Genomic DNA, 15,898 nt, shown 5'->3' on the forward strand with positions numbered 1-15,898 from the left:
GGTATTTGTTTTATAGCATCTAATAAAGGAATATTTACCTCAACCTTGCGAAATGTCTCAAGGATGTCTTTCTCTTGTTCCTCCTTCTTGGATTTTGCAAATCGGCTTGGAAAAGGAGGAGGTATCACAATAGGTAGGGATTTCGCTTTGGTGGGTTGTGCATCTTGAGATTGAGGCATTAATTCATTCTTCTCAAGCTCATCTTCTACATGCTTTGTCACTTTCTTACTAGGCTCTTGCAACTCCGTCCCACTTCTAAGGATGACAGCACTAACGTTTTGCTTTGGATTCACCTCAGATTGTGAAGGCAGTCTCCCTAATACTTGAGACTCCAGACGGCTCACTGTAGTCGCCAATTGACTCATTTGGTTCTCCAAGTTCTGAATGCTTGCTGTAGTTGCCTGCTGAAATTGTTGAGTGTTAGTCGCAAGTGATTTAACAATTTCTTCAAGAGATATACCTGACTTGGAGTTTGACTGTGGAGGTGCTGGTTGTCTTGGTGGATACTGTTGTGGGAATCCTGACGGCCTAACTCCATAGCTGAAGTTGGGATGATCCTTCCATCCCGGATTGTATGTTTGTGCATAAGGATCATACCTCCTCTGAGGCATGCCTGGAAATCCTCCAACTGCATTGGCTTGTTCAATGGGTTCTTCTTGAAGTGTAGGACACATATCAGTTGAATGACCCATATTGTAACATATACCACAAGTCTTCACCTGCTGCACATTACCTACAACAAACTTTTCCACAAGAGAAGTAAGTTTATCTAAACGTTGTTCAACAGAAGAAATATTTACCTCATTCACCTTCCTTGAAGTGAGCTCTTGCCTGCTGCTAAATTGTTGTGCATTGGCAGCCATATTTGATATCAACTCCCTTGCTTGAGTAGGGGTCTTGTTCACCAACACGCCTCCACTAGCAGCATCTATCATACTCCTATCCATCAATGACAGTCCTTCGTAAAAATATTGAATAAGAAGTTGATCAGAAATTTGATGCTGAGGACAGTTGGCACACAATTGTTTGAATCGCTCCCAATACTCATATAAAGTCTCCCCAGGAAGTTGTCTGATCCCACAAATATCTTTTCTGATGTTGGCAGCTCTTGAAGCCGGAAAGTACTTCTCAAGGAACTGCTTCTTCAAACCATTCCACGTTGTAATTGATCCAGGAGGCAAGTAGTACAACCAATCTTTAGCTAGCCCATCTACAGAGAACGGAAAAGCACGCAGCTTAATCTGCTCTTCAGTCACACCTTGTGGTCTCATACTTGAACACACAACATGAAACTCCTTAAGATGTTTATGAGGATCTTCACCTGCAAAACCATGAAACTTGGATAATAAATGAATAAGACCAGACTTTAATTCAAAATTTACCTCCAAGTCTACATATTGAATGCAGAGTGGTTGTTGATTCAAGTCTGGTTCAGCTAACTCTCTAAGAGTTCTTTCTACAGGTGCAGGTCTATCCATCACTTGTTCTTCTGAATCGCTAGATGATTCAACTAAATCAGGCACCGTATCTGTTTCAGAAAGCAAAGGCGACGAGGATCGTTGCTTAGCTCGCTTCGTCTGCTGTCTCAGCTGGCGAGCTGTCTTCTCAATTTCAGGATCAAACGAAAGTGTACCTGTACGAGAAGAACGAACCATACACCAAGTAAAACGTAAAAAGGATTACATAAATGACACCAATCCCCGGCAACGGCGCCAAAATTTGATGGGTGTCGAAGCCAACAAAAATAAATTCCTACTCTAAATAAATTGTGTATAGTGATTGAGCAGGGTCGTGTCCACAGAGATCGGGAATTATTTAAATCCTTTTAAAATGCAAAACATAAAATGGGGGTTTTGTTGACAATAATAAAAATCAAATTAAAATAATAAGAATGCAAATTAAAGTTGTAATTCAAATTGGAGAAAGCTCTGGTTGAAGGAATTAACTCAGCTTGATTCGACTACTGATCATTGATTCAAATATATATTATTATTACTTATGAATAGACCGGTTATAGCTACTGAGACCCTCTAATAGCCAATCTCTCCTTAATTAGTTGATAACCAAGGTACGACCGTTGGATATTTCCCTAATCAATAGACAACCCTAGATACGATCATAGGATTTAATCAATTGACAGCCTGAAAAACCAGAGAGACCCAAATCCTAATCAACACATATGATGATTCATTTAAATTAGATTGTTTATTCTCACAACACAACTCTCTGCTATGTTATTTGTCACAAACATTAAATTCTTCATACGATGAATCCTTTAATTGACAATAGATTAAGTTGATAATTAAATAGTGGCCAATTACCTAATTAACAAACATAATCATAAAACTAATTCAGAGAATAAACAAATACCCAAAAAGTAATAAAACAATTAAAGCATAAGAAAGATCTCACAGTAGTGATGAATCAAAGCTTCGTTATCCTTCAACCAGAAAAATAGGTTTAGCTCTTCATAGAGAGAAGAGAAAAATTAGATCTAGGGTTTCTTTCTTTTTCTCCAATCCAAAAAATCCCCCTTTTTCACAATAGATTCCTCCCTTAAATACTTTCTCTCTCTTCTCTTTTAGAATTCTATTTAAAATAAAATCCTAATATCTGAAATATTAAATTCGTAATTACAAAAATAACCAAAAATACAAAACACGTTAAACTAAAAACTGCAGGTCCGCAGTTGACAGCACGCGCCCACGCCTTATCAACAAAGTTCTTCTGACGCTCATAATTTCTCCAAGAGAACAATCATCCTTAAACATCATCTTATAGCTCAATTTTATCATCAATCAATAGAATTGCACCTACAAAAGTAAAACACAAGTAAATCACTATTATTAAGTGCAAAACATTGATATTAAGGGAAGTAAATAATGCAAAACTAGTGCATAAATTGCACTCTAACAGTAAGCTAGCTCAGAAAGAAGATTACAACTGGCAGAACTTGAAGAAATTCGCAATGATGCATACGAAAATGCCAAGATTTACAAGCAACGAATGAAAGTCTTCCATGACAAGCACGTTATGAGAAAATCGTTCACTCCAGGTTAGAAAGTGCTTTTATTCAATTCTCGCCTGCACCTATTCCCAGGTAAGTTACGCTCTCGTTGGTCTGGTCCATTTATTGTACATACTGTTTTTCCACATGGGGCAATTGAAATTAAGGACCCAAAGAACGGTGTCACGTTTAAAGTTAATGGTCAAAGATTAAAGCCATATCTAGAATACCAACCACATAGAGAAGACATCGAGATAAATTTGAGTGACCCACCAAATTTGAATTGATTTTTTTTTCTTTTCGTTGATTTGATTTTTCTTTCTTTCTTTTTATCATTATTCTTTTGCTAATTGAAATTGTTTTTGCATAAGTGTGTTTATTTTACCATTAAGTTTTCTCTTATTATTTTTAATCATGAGTCTCATACTTAGACCGTTCCTCCTGAACATTCTTAAACCACTTCAACGTGTCAAAACTCATCTCAAAAGGCAGATTCAATTTTGTAAAACACAACGCATTTGGGCTCTACAACCACCAGAGTTAGTAGCCTATGTTGAGGGTTTAGAACGCCAACTCAGAGACATTGAGAGAAGTGTTTACGACATCCAATTGGAGCTTGAGGTAAATTCAATAAGAGGACGATTTTAATTTTCTTTGTGTGTTTTAATTTATTTTTTTTGTTTGAGTGCTTTAGTTTGTTGCCCCGGTGAAGTGGCGGATAACGGTACTCCGTGATAATCAAGTCGGTTACTTCAGTTTCCCATAATAACTGATATTCTGAGGCGAAAGAATGGACAGAAACGAGATTCTAGCGAAGCTTCACAAGCGATTCCCTTCACTTCCTCAGAATGCCCTCCTTACGATCTATAAAGCTCGGTCCGAACGCATGCGATTACTCATGAGGAATAACATAACTGCTGACATCCGTTGGTTAATCGAGGCTAAAGTACGATCGGCAGGTGAGTTACCTCCAAAATTTATTGCATTCATGCCTGGTTGTGGTAAAGGAAATTATGCAAGAAAACGACGAGCTCGAAGAATTTCTGTTGCTTGTCATAAGTGTGCCAGAATGAGTTGCAATAAAAACCCATGTTCTTTAGGAATGGTTTCTGATAACAGGGAAGATAAGATTCAATTCATTAGGGATGACTTGAATAAGGAGTCATTGGATGATATCCTTTTGTCTCTTGAAACGCATCCCAATGGATATGTACAAGGAGCGATTCTCCAGTTATGGCCATTATTCTAGAAAGAGCATGCACGATATAGTCTCGGGAATCTGACTATAAACGGCCCTGTTTGCCAGTTTATAAGAAAACTGGATAGGAAGCCTATCCTCGACCCATAGAGGGCGTTCAAGCCGTTTCTGGACGTAAAACCCGAGGAAGATGTGAGCCACAGTCGCAACTACCTGTAAATATCCTTTTACTTTATTGTTATTTTATTTCACTATTGTCTTATTGTTTGCATTATTGTCTTTAATCATTTTATTACTGTTTGCTTTTTCCTTTTTACTGTTTCCTTTTTGACTCGCGAGCCACGTGCTTTACGCGTTATTTGACACTGACATGTTACCTCATACACAACTGTGACCCATTGTCACCAAGACTCTTAAATGTGATTTTTTTTGTCAAGCACTCACAAATTGTTTTTCGAGAAGTATCGCAATGGCAGCTACTCCCAATAGACAATTCAAGAACATTTGTGTGCTTTCCGGATTTACCTATGGCAAACATAAAGAGTTCGTTGAGGCAACCATAGATCTTGGTCGAAGCACAGCAGCGAGAAAATTACACTTGGTGTATGGAGGAGGTAACCGAGGGTTATCAAAAATGGTCTCAGAAGCAGCTTTTATCAGAGGAAGTCAAGTGTTAGACATCATCCCAAGAGTCCTAAAACCATTGGGCAGTTCGTCTGACTCATCAACTGGAGAAGAGTTAGTCGTCTCAGGTATGCAAGAAAGAATCACTGAAATGCTTAATCATGCTGATGCTTTTATTTTCCTTCCAGGAGATCTTGCAACACTAGAGGCACTTATCACACTAGCATCTTGGGCCCATCTGCACATCCACCAGAAACCCATCGGTTTGTTAAATGTCAATAACTTTTTTGATGGCTTTATCGCATTTCTTAACCATGCAATAAAAAACTATTTCATTCCCGCTAATGTGAAAAAACTGTTTATTTGTGCTCACACTGCTAATGAGCTACTTGATCTGTTACAAGCTTATAGACCGGAGCCAGACCCCTGGACCTTTGTGTTGGAGCGTCCAAATAATGATGGTAACAGTAGCAGTAGTAAGAAGTACAAATTAGATTTAACTCTCCGCCTGTAAATATTTTCTTCTGTGTTGCACCACCCAGGTGATGTCTTCTAAACTCTACTTCTTTCCTTTCAAACATTGAGGACAATGTTTCATTCTGGTTGGGGGGAGGGAATAGTCGACAATTGTGGAATCTTGGTTAGGTTTTTACTGATTTTTGTTGTAGAAACTAATTGTTGCTAACTTTTTGTGTTGAAGATGGCTGAATATGGAGTGTAGTTACTCTAGAAACGCATCTTCATTGTTTGAAAAAAAAACAAAAAAAAAATTTCAAAAAAAAATCAGACATTTTCTTTTTCTTTATTAAGTTTTGATGTTTATTTTTCTTCTTTTTAATTTCTCCTCTATGAATATACATTTTCCAACTTTTGAGTCGAAGATGGCTGAATATGGAGAGTAGTGCCTCTAGAAACGCATCTTCTAAGTTTAAAAAAAAAAAAAACTATTTTCGTTTTCTATCATTTTAAGTGTAACTTTTCTAATTAGTTTTTATGCATTATTTTCACATTTCTGCATGCATATTTTCCTTTCATGTTTAGAATAGGTTGGGGGGTAGAATGTTGTTTAAAAAAAAAAAATTGTGTGATTTGTTTTAACATTGGATGACATGATTAATTTCAAATTTTAGTATTTGTATTATCTTTGGTCTTAAGTGATGTTACATTATGTTTGCTACTCTACATATTGATGTCGGAGACAAATATGAGTTGCTTGAAGGAATGAACATGTCATAATAAGTACCAAGTGAGTTTTTGAGGCTATTATTTTTCTTGGAGAATAACCCTTTTGCCCACTCTTTATACAGCTTAGCAGTCTATTATTTTACACACGATCTCTAAATTGCTTTTGAGTTAACCCTTAAAAAAATTGTAAAAAAAAAAAGGAGAAAAAAATGTGTGTTGTTACATTGGGAGGCCCATCTAACTAGTAGATATGGATGATTATTTAGAGCCCTAAAAGACGATGGAAAGGCCATCTTTGATCCGTTTGAGCCTTTCTAGCCATCCCTTTTATTAAATATCCATAGTTAACCCTTTTGAGCCTTTTAAAAAAAAAACATTTTCTTTGTCAACTTATCATCTTGACCCACTCTGATTTGGAGTATTACCCGATGTCTTATAAGTTCCATCACCTATTTATGTTTGAAAAAATTGTAAATAAGTATTTTTGTTCAGTGAAGTTATGCCAAAAAAAAAAAAACAACAAAACAATAATTGTTGTTTCAAAAGAAAAATAAAAAAATAAAAATAATAGGTGAAATCCACCTTGCAACTTCAAAAAAAAAAAAAAATTCTCTGCATTTTTCTCAAACATACATTTTGTTTTCCTTATTTCTCTTCTTTGTTAGCCATGTCCCTAGCCTACGTTACGTCCTAATAAAAGTCCTTCTTGATTTTAGGGAACTATAATCTGAAGAAAAAGCTAGTTATATGGGCTAAAAAGATGTAGTGATGCATAATTAAAAAAAAAAGAGATAAATAAAGTGGGTTGACTAACATTTTATTTGACTTGAGATCGTATTATTTCTAAGCTGAGGGCATATTTATTTCATCTTGGTGAGAGCATGTGATATCACTTCTTTATTATTTTCTCTCTCAATTACCATTCATTGGAGTGACTATTTTTATTGGGTTTAATTTATTTGTGAGAGTGTCACTACTTCCAGTGAGATTTTGGGGTTTGACATGTCATTATTGAAAGTAGCTATAACAAAGTCTACTGGGCTAATTCATGTGGATGGTTGATGTGGGTGTGATGTTGCTTTAGACTGGAGATAATGCTTATACTTTTATTTGATTGCTATCATTAATCTGATTGAATAAACACGAGTGTTTCTAAAAAAAAAAAAAAATCATTTTGAATTTGAATTTTGTTTTCGCTTTATTTGCTAGGGACTAGCAATAAGCTGGTTGGGGGGTGTGTTGAGTGTTAGAAAATGCATATTTATAAAGGAGAAAACCGTCATTTTACATTTCAAGTCTTACTAACAACCCTTACTTTTATGTATTTAACCTTCTTGTGATTTAATTACATGTGTTTTATTTTAATTAAGTATTTTATGTATTTTAGGGGCATTATAGTCATTTCACAATAAAGGAGAAATCAGACGGCAAAACGGACATCACTTTTGAACTCAGGACGGTCAAAAACCTTAGGAGGAGCATAAAAGGAAAAATGGCATTATTCACATGTACAGTACTATTCACGTGTACGGTACTGTATACGTTACTGTTCACGACACTGTTCACATAGACGGATGATGACGTGGCATTGACCGATGATATGGCATTGACTGATGAGGTGTTACGATCCTGTTGAACTAAAATTCTTATGTACTGTTGATGGTGACGTGGCAGCATATCAGTGGACGAAAAATCTCGCGTACGGTGCATGCATCACACAGGATTATTTTCAACCAAACCGCGTTACTGTTCATCCGGGTCAAACCGCGTTACTGTTCAAAGTCGGGTCAAACCGTGTTACTGTTCATCCGCGTGGTCAAACCGTGGACTGTTGACTGATGACGTGGCGCAATCCTGAGCGTCCAAACTGTTTTTAATCCGATGGCCATGATTTACTCCATGTATCTATAAAAAGGGGGCCTCTCCCCCCTAATTTGATATCTCTGAATCCATTTTTAGACTCCATTTTCTGTAATTCCCTCTCCATCTTGTATTTTCTTCGTATTTTAATAAATTCCCATTTTGCCCCTAGTTCAATTATGAGTGGCTAATTTTCTTTCAAGCTTGGGTTGAAGGTGAAGTCTCAACATGTGTCATGGGCTTAATTTGGTAAATTTATTTTCTCTTCCCCTCTAGTTTTTGTGGATGTTTTGACTTCTCGTCGACAAATAATACTAATCTTGTCTAGTACTGCCTTGGTTTCACCGGCCCCCTAGTACAAGGTTATTATTATTTGGCACGATAAGCCCTTAGTACCATATTGATTAGAGCGCGGTTCATGAGGTGTGGATTCCCCCCTCATGATTTAATTGGCATTAATACGGATTATTTAGCCCATGATGCATGTTGATACGGATCCAGATACCCAAGTACGTCAATTTAATAGATTTTCTCTTCAATTTATTCTCTCTATTGCAATTCCAATTTTAGAATTTATTCTCGTCATTTTAATTTAAGTATTAGCATATTCCAAATCATTTCCACCATAAATCCAACTACCCATTTACAAAATTAATTCTATATATAATTAAAATCCACCTCCTCGTGGGATCGACACTCGTCACCATTAGTCTATACTACAACAGATTCGTGCGCTTGCGAGTACATTAAAATTTGCACAACATTAGGCATATGTTTCATCTTTCGAAAATGATATTTACCCCGGGTCAAACCTCGAAACTAATGCAAATGATGCAGTTTTATATCTTTTTTTTTTTTCTGCTTTCATTCTCCATAAAACCACATCGTTTTGGCTTAGTTAAGGCAGCCCCAACTGCTTTCTCTTTCTCTTAGTTTCACAACCATTCGTGTTTTATTTCTCTATAAAGCGAATGCTTTCCCTTCCCCTTCGTTTCACATCCATTCGCGATCCACAACTGGCAGCCACCATCACACATACCCAGCCATCGTCACCACCACCACTGACAGCCATCGCGCCTGGCAGCCACCATCACGCATAACCAGGCAACGTCACCACCACCATCAATAGCCATCACGCGACAGCCATAACCATTCACAAAGCGGCACAATTATCACATAGCCTTCGATCTTTGCTTCGATTGTATGGTTGATTTAGGTTATGGAAAAATTGTTACGATATTGAGTTTCCTCCCAAGATCACTCCAAGCAATTTATCAAGCAACAAATTAACAAAAAATTTAATTGGAGAATACAACAATCACACAACACAAGATTTACGTAGAAAACTCCAAATCCGGAGAAAAACCACGGCCGTTGTCAAGAGACAACCAGAGAAAAAAAATATTCACTATGTGAAAAATTATTACAACCACACTCTCAGAAATAATTTTCTCTCACCTAAGCCCCAAATACATAATTTCGAGAAATATTCCTTAACAAAACAAATCTGTAATACCCATATTGAGGAGCCAAATGCTCCTTCAATATAACTACATGCTTAAGAATATTTCTCTCCCATGTTGGAAGCTCTCAATGCTTCTCTTACATTTTCTTGCTTCTCAAATTTTGGGATTGCTTCTCTGGGATTTTTTGGATACAAAAAATAAGGAGAACTCCTCTATTTATAGCCAAATTGTGGTTTCCTTTTCTTCCTCTTTTTCTTCTTTGCATGGGCGGCACCCACCCATTTTTCCTTGTTCAATGATGGTGGCTGGCTCAACCACCCACCGTCTTTGAATTCAAAGATGGTGGCTCAGCCACCCATCATTTTGACTCTTTTTTTTTAATCACATTTTCAACAAAAATTTATGTCTAGCATACTTACATTGATGATGTGGGAGATGGTGACTTATCCTTTGATTGGTGTTATGAATGATATGAGAGACGGTGGTACATTATAAACTTTGTTGGCATAAAAGAATTAAGAATTCCGGTGCTATCTGGATAACAACTTAAGGGTTTTGCAGTTGGATTTTGTCTCTCGGGATTAGTTCTGAAACGAAGAGGAAGAGAAAGTGAAACGAAGACGAAGAGAAAACAATTAAGACTGCGGTTGCTTTTGCCTTAACTAAACCAAACGGCGTCGTTTTAGGGAGAATGAAAAAAAAAAGTAAAACGGTTATTTGCATTAGTTTCGAGGTTTGACCCAGGGCAAACATCAGTTCTGTTCATCTTTCTCTACCTCTTAACGTACTACTTCTCAAATTTTAGTGGTTGGTAAGAGCATTGATCACTAAGCTTCAAAAGTCATCAAACAAAGGGGGGCCATAATCACAGGAGAAAGTTCGAGGTTGGTGGGGGGCTTTTAAAGTCACTTTTCAACCAAGTGAAGGAATAAAAAGGGGTGTTTCTGACAAGCTATGGAAACAGAAGAATTGATACGGAAGTGTAAGGCTATAACACTGGAAGGAGAAGAAGTTGACCAATTTATTTTTGAAGGCCAAACGAAAGAAAATCTAATCCAATGGACAATGTTCAATATATGGGAAAGTACTAACATGGGAAAAACTGGTTGAATTGGTTAGTCTTATGTGATGGGCAACCAGACCAAACAGTTTCAAAATTTTTTGCAATGGAAGATTGACGACGAAATGATCTAGGGATTGTGACGGGGACAAACGAGATCGATGCTGCCAAATTGAAACAAAATAACCAAATCATAATCGATCCGTGTAAAAGGCTTCGCTTGCCAGTGCTTCTTCTTTTTCCTGCAGCTTGGTTGGTCGGTCCGCGGCCGCCGTCAATATTTCTTGTGGTTCTGTCGATTCTTGACCGTCGATAGTCAGCCACTTCTACAACATTTTCACTAAAGTGTATTCTAATTAGCTTGTTTCCTTTTGTAAGTTGCCCATTTCAGCTTTCATCTATGTCGTTGATTGTTGATGAAAAAACTAAGTCCATGATCTCAGTGTAAGTGCTTGCTTCCATCTCCAAATGCTCTTTCATGATATTGATTTGATTTTTTTTTAACTAATTCTAATTTAAAATTTTAAATAAGTATTTATGAATTGTTGCATTGGGTGCTCTTATATGTTGTTTGATAAATAATATTTACAATAATAAGAAAAGACATTAATTTGGCTACAGCATTGTGATCAGTATGATAATTTTGAAGGGCGGAATGAACTCTCAAATAATTTAATGCCACCTTGTAGAATGCTCTTTGAAGGAGATGCAGCTTCAGCTTCTCTTGGTGGTGGATTTTAAAATGGATGCTCATTGGAGGAGGTACAGCTTCGGCTTCTCTTCGTTAATTTTTTGGGTTTTCTTAATTTAATATTTGAAAATTTTACTGTGAAACGATGTTGTTTAATCTATTGTACCCGGCTGTACCAGGCAATCGTTTGGGTTGGTTTTTTTTTTCACCCGTATGCAACTGTTTGAACCAGTTTAATTTTCTTGCTCTTATGTGCATGTGGCACATTTTTATTGCTAATTAGTTAAATCTTAGGCTGTAAGTTGCGAAAACAGTGACTTAGGGAGGCTAAGAAAAAAATAAAGGCTGGGCGTGGGTGAGAGTAGTAATGCCAAATCTCGTTGGCACTTGGGTGTGGGAAGATGTAGTCATGAGAAGAGAAAAAAAAATAATATAGTATATTGTATTTTTTACATTGGGTAATTTTTGGTTGAGTCCTTATTATGTGTAGAAAAAAAAATTAGGGATTAGAAATTTGTAAAATGAATTAATTAATGGAGAATTAAAAGTCAGCTCAAGATGATATTGTACTATCCTTCTTTTTGACAATGATATATTTTCGATTTTGGTAAGGTTTAGATACTGCCATAGAAGTTGTGTTTACAGTTCCAATGGTGAAGCTTGATTGGTAATTTTATATGTTACACAAAGAATGTGGGTAGTCTTTGAAAGTTATAACATTAACTTTGGTTGAGTTGATAAAAAAATATTAGTTAGTTTAAACTATTAATATCTATCAATAAAAAAAAAAAAGGAGGTGGCTCAATGGTTTCTTTTTTATTTATTAAAATACCCTCAGTGCTGTTATCTTTTTTTATGAATAAATTAAATTAAAAACTTAAATGACATAAATTTAAATTTGAAAGGATTTAATTAATTGATTTTATAAACTTCTAATTTCTGAAATTTTCCTATAAATAATAAGGACTCAACTAAAAATTACCTAATATAAAAATACAATATATTCATTTCACACAATATAGATTTTTCATTTTCCTCCCTTCTCCCAACTCCACCTGCCCACACCCAAGTAGCCAAATCGTTGGATTATCTTCGTCATCAAGGGACATGTGTAACTTAGCAAAATCTTGTGTTTTTATATTCACATGCGCCCATAAGCAGAAAATTTCAGAAGTTGCCTTTACTTCACAACTTAATTCAGTCTTTGACGGAATTCAACGGCCAAAGCGTGAGTGTCATCAAATTTTTTAAGCTGCGTGAGAGAACCACACTATACATATGTGTATATAAACAAAATTTTATTAAATAAATTTATAATGTTAGAATTGCCACTTGATCATCCATTTCTCCAAAAATTTATTACTTGGTGCGTTTAGGTCATGATCATAATACCACCATAACACGTTCTCTAAATTATTTTTCTTTTCACTTTGAATTTCTTCGTACGAGAAAAGCTGATCCAACGAGGCAATTTGTGCTTCATGAGAATACTGGAGTCCCCCACCACCCGACGTGATCGATCGTTTGATGTTATTTCCTCCCAATTCTTGAATGACTATGGCCATTTGTCTAGTCTTTTTCAGTACTTGTCCACACACATTATGAGATGGGAAAATAATTATTAACGCGAAGCCATAGAATCACATAAACTAGAATACCGTATAAATTAACTAATAAAGCTTCGTTTGGTGGTGTAGGGTGCGTTTGGGATTGCGGTTGGGCAGCTGTAACTTAAAAGATACAATATTAAAGTGTTTGGTAAACACTAACTGTTGTAACTTGAAAGGTATATTGATGTGGTTTTTTACTTGTATCATGAAAAATTTATTATATCTTTAATAATTTTATCAAAATTATTATTTAAAATTTATATTTACTATATATTACTAACTTTTGTTTCATAGTTACAGTTTTTTTTTCACAGCAGCTGTAGTTTAACAGGGATTTGTCCCCGCTATACCCTGAAGGTTAGATATTTATCCAACTACACCCCCATAATTCAAAATTTCTTTCATATACCTTTTTCAATGTGCAATTACAAAATTACCCCAATTTAATTTTTCAAATTTCAAAATCTGCCTTCACGAGCTACCATACACAACGCCTGTCCTGCTGCTGCAAGTTCATGCTTCTGCTGCTGCAAGTTCATCCACCACATTAAAGGCTACAAAATCACCGAATTAAAGGCTGAAAATTCACCGAACTAAAGGTCATTAACCACATTTACACTTATTTTTTATTTTATAAAGAGAATTTATGGTGCATAATTGTTAGGGTTATATGCATTAGGGTTTTAAAAAACAAATTACCCACATGATTTTGGTCATTATCTTGCTTATTTACTGATAATCTTTCTTGTTGGTAATGTAATGAAGCTTCTTTAACTTGTGAATTTGAAATTGAAGAGAATGAATTCATAGCTCTTTAATAATGGTTGTGGGAGTTCCTAATTAAATATTATCCTTATGAATTTTCGGTTATGGCTACACTAGTTTATGCATTAGATCTTTATATAATTTTACTTATTGTTTGTAGTTGAACTTCATCCATGGGAATTATATATCAATTTTCTTCAGCTGCGTATGCATTCATTATGCTACAATCTGGGTTTTCTCTATTCTTTGTTGTAAAACCTTTATTTTGCAATTCTAATTTATTAACAATTTGCTATTTGTTTCAGCATAAAACTATTGATAGTACACTATTAATAAATCAACTGCAAGTAGATAAAAATAGTTACCGCATTTCGTATATATATTTGCCGTTACTTGTTAAGAATATTGTCTGTATTTCGTAGGTGTATTTGCCAATATTCATGAATGATCATTGGGTTCTCGGTGTGGTCGATATACTTGGGGGCAAGATTTCTATTTATGACTCTATGATAGACTTAACAAAGGATTCAGTTTTGGTGAGACAATTGCTGCCTGTTGCAGACATGATACCTCTAGTACTTCAGAAGATAGCATATCACGAAACACATCCAGACTGTAGTGAGGTTATTTCGAAAATTCCTTGGCCCATCGTGCGAGTGCGTGACATCCCGCAACAAAAATCAGGGTATGTACTATATATATAATGTGTTTTGAACATAATAATAAGAATGATGATTTTTAACAATTGATTTATATGAATTTTTTTAGTGGTGACTGTGGAGCATTTTTGTTGCGGTACTTGGAGGTCCTAGCCCATGGACTTGATGTCAATTCATACTGCCAACAAAATCATGTTACACAATTTCGACAAGCCTTGATTGTAAAATTATTTGGGCATAGGTCATGGAAAAAAAACTTTGTAGTGTCATTTTTTGGATTATGAGATGTAATAGTTGTAATGAGGATGTTGTTGATATTTGATGTTATTAAAGACAATTGACAGTATTAATATATTTTATTTATTTGTTATTTATATTAATGATAGATAAGATAGTTTGCACAATATATACACAGGGAATACACTGTAAGAGAATACATGACTGCAGTCGGGTATTTGCACAGATACATGACTGCGGTCGGGTATTTGGAAATAAACATAATACGCTCTGTGACAAAATACTCGACTGCAATCGGGTATTTGCACAGATACACGACTATGGTCGGGTATTTAGAAATAAACATAATAAGCTGTGACAAAATACTCGACTGCAGTCGAGTATTTACACAGATACACGACTGCGGTCGGGTATTTGGAAATAAACATAATAAGCTCTGTGACAAAATACTCGACTGCAGTTGGGTATTTGCACAAATACACGACTGTAGTCGGGTATTTACAAATAAAAATAACAAGCTCTCTGTGACAAAATACTCTACTGCAGTCCAGTATTTGCACAGATACACGACTATGGTCGAGTATTTAGAAATAAATATGACAAGCTCTCTGTGATAATCGAGTATTTGCATAGATACACGACTGTAGTCGAGTATTTAGAAATAAACATGACCAGTTTTGTAACAGCCAAAATACACGATTGTACTCGGGTATGTGCACAGAATAAAAATTCTTTTCAATCATTCATTATATTGATGACACAATCAATATAGATTTTAAACATATCAAACTTCAAATAAATGAAACTAACTATAGTTCGATTGCCTATCAAATAACACAAATCCAATAGTTATTGAAATCGTAAATAAGTTGTAATATAATAGAAGTTATTTAACATTCATCATAAATTTTTGGCATATTCAACCCAAACACTCGGTCCATATTTTATAAGTCTCTGGTCGTCTCCCTTCAATACTTGTTCTTAGAAAGTCACACAAACATGTTTATTCATCTGCGAAACAAAAAGGTAAAAATTTATCACTAAATATGAAAGATATTAAAAAAATTAAAACAATAAAAAATAACAAATATATAAGGTTCATAGTAGTTGTGTAACTTATTAACAATTATAGTATGTAAGTTTATACGTACACGTTAGTAGTCGTGTAACTTATTAACACACACGACTATAGTCTAGTAATAGTAAAAGGATATATATAGTGAAAAATATATATTTTTTGAACCAATAGAATAATAAGGTGTCATAATAATTAAATTTTTTTGCACATTTTCACGACTACAGTCGTGTAAATACATACATACACGACTGCTGTCGTGTATGTCGGGTGCAGAAAAAAATTTGACAACAACTTCAGATTTTAACGAATGTAGTTATAAAATCCATCAAATAACAGTCATATGATGCAAATGTAATGAAAATATGAGTTGCTTTAGTGTTTATCACAAACCAAACAAAACCCTAAAAATAATATAATGTCAACAAATTGAATAGATAGCCCAAAATAAAATAAAAAAA

The 15,898-nt window shown here is 35.2% G+C and overlaps 1 long non-coding RNA gene and 1 other non-coding gene across 2 annotated transcripts; both read left to right on the forward strand.

Moving 5' to 3' along the window:
* Positions 1–993: 993 nt before the first annotated feature.
* On the forward strand, positions 994–1,100 carry LOC127900181 (small nucleolar RNA R71). The gene has a single exon (XR_008052196.1). It is a non-coding gene; the product is annotated as a small nucleolar RNA R71 (small nucleolar RNA).
* A 12,075-nt stretch (positions 1,101–13,175) lies between these two features.
* Positions 13,176–14,444, forward strand: LOC102630535 (uncharacterized). The gene is made up of 3 exons (XR_008051904.1): positions 13,176–13,300; positions 13,889–14,151; positions 14,235–14,444. It is a non-coding gene; the product is annotated as an uncharacterized LOC102630535 (long non-coding RNA).
* Positions 14,445–15,898: the final 1,454 nt, after the last annotated feature.

Source organism: Citrus sinensis, chromosome 9 (assembly GCF_022201045.2).
Source record: "Citrus sinensis cultivar Valencia sweet orange chromosome 9, DVS_A1.0, whole genome shotgun sequence".
Classification (NCBI taxonomy): Eukaryota; Viridiplantae; Streptophyta; class Magnoliopsida; order Sapindales; family Rutaceae; genus Citrus; species Citrus sinensis.